This window comes from Pundamilia nyererei, unplaced genomic scaffold (genome assembly GCF_000239375.1).
Source record: "Pundamilia nyererei isolate P.nyererei 1_Seehausen unplaced genomic scaffold, PunNye1.0 scaffold00002, whole genome shotgun sequence".
Lineage (NCBI taxonomy): Eukaryota > Metazoa > Chordata > Actinopteri > Cichliformes > Cichlidae > Pundamilia > Pundamilia nyererei.
The window spans coordinates 3740845-3742582 of record NW_005187403.1 but is presented as its reverse complement, the minus strand read 5'-3'; the positions used below and the strand labels follow the sequence as shown (position 1 = coordinate 3742582).

The following is a 1738-nucleotide window of genomic DNA, read 5'->3' as shown; positions in this document are numbered from 1 at the left end:
TTCATAAACTATCGACTGCCGACTGGTTGGTAAAGAGACCCGAGAGAGGCACGCTGCCCCTCCCTTCAAGCAATTTACCCATCACAAGGAGGCAAATTTTGGGTGCTGGGATCACTCCTCCTGCTCTGTCTCACACACACATACGCCCACTGCTTTTGTGAAACGATACATTTGTTGGAATAAATATTTTTTTCTTTGTTTTGCACAAAGCAAGAATCACGCTGTTTCCCATTCCGCAAACAGCTCATTGCAGGGACAAAATAATCCAATCCTTTAATTAACTGCTAAAGCTGAAAAAATAAAATAGTCCAAGGAAGTCTATATCAACAATACTTATAAATCATGTAACCTATTATTGAGACTTTAAACATTACAACCCTGTTATGTGAAAACAAATGGCTACCCCCCCCTACCCAACCAATGGAAATGAGCTCAGAAAGTCACCACACTGATGAAAAACAGCGTATTTTTTCATCCAGGTCAGAAAGTGTTGGACCTGGTCTATCTACCAGATTACTCTTTTAATGTATGTAAGTTGTACAGGCCTGTGATTCGGTATTTGCATGTACTCTGGTGATTTTAAACGAAAAACCCCCACCAATTTGAAGTTTTACTCTATACGATAGTTAAGCACACACGGTGCAATAACACATATAATTATGTGATCCTACAGAACCGCAAAATACACTACTCTCTTGTGATTTGCGGCACTTTTAACCCTGTATAGATTTTTATCAACAACATGGATAATTTTGCTAAGCAACTCTTCTCAGTACAGCTAGCCAATGCTTAATTTGAATTAGGTTGTTTTATCTAGCTAGCCTTACGAATTTCCCTTCTTTGAAGCGCACCTGTGAGTGAGCTGAAAAGTAACGAGCCCACTGTTTGTAGTATGTGAAAACTATCATTAACTTTGAAACACGGGTTAGTGCAGTGTCCTACCTGCAGGAATGTGACCTTTGAAATAGGCACAAATCTTACCCTTGCAGTATGAGGTCGTCAGGTGCGTGTGCGCGCGCAGGCTGAGCGGCGGCCATGAGCACGCGCCGCTGGACCGGCGGGTAACGAGACATTTCCATGGTGCCAGTTTCTTTTAAGAGCTTGTAGCGTTGGTGCATCGAATTAAAAAACCCTCGCTCTTCATTCGAGGTGCTCCCTCTGAGTCGACTGGCGGCAAATGAAATGTCTTTGGGCGTATTTCACTTGCTTTTTATGCAAAGCTTCCTGTGGAACGCAGGAATTGGATGGACAATCCCAAACCGGAATTCCTGTGAGTGTTTGCCGCTGATAAAACCCCCTCTCATGCACAAACACTCTCCATCCTGCTCAAACCGCTTGGCGAATCTGATTTTGAAGCATTTTTTTCCCCCCCACCACCACGTCCATTGTGACATTTTTAGTTTTTTTTTAAGGCAAGTGCCTCCAGTCTTCTCACCTCACGGCCTCCTGCTGCCTATGCAAATATAGAGAACAGTGAAGCTCGCACTAGGCCCAGTGCAACAGCACTTACTACTATTCCATTAGAGGGTCGAGTTTACAACTGTTTAAGGTCACTGCCAGATCAAATCTGTGAAATTGCAGCTTGTTACATGATAAGTAAGTAGATTCTTTTCCCTGCTTGCATGCATCCATTGTAGATCAGTGCAGTGCAGTGGGACAAATGGTAGCCTGTAACTCACTGTCAGACCACTATTATTATATTAAGAAAAAAAAGAGACTTTCCTGATCACCTCCCTTA

General features: G+C 42.9%; 1 protein-coding gene across 2 annotated transcripts in view; it reads right to left on the bottom strand.

The window, feature by feature from the left end:
• The window catches only part of egfl7 (EGF-like-domain, multiple 7), a 10864-nt gene extending 9674 nt beyond the window's left edge, over positions 1-1190 (bottom strand). For both annotated transcript variants that reach the window (XM_005720192.1, XM_005720193.1), the window contains exon 1: positions 982-1190. The gene's annotated coding sequence lies outside the window, so the exon portion shown is untranslated. The remainder of the gene's footprint in view (positions 1-981) is intronic.
• Between the last annotated feature and the right edge of the window lie 548 nt (positions 1191-1738).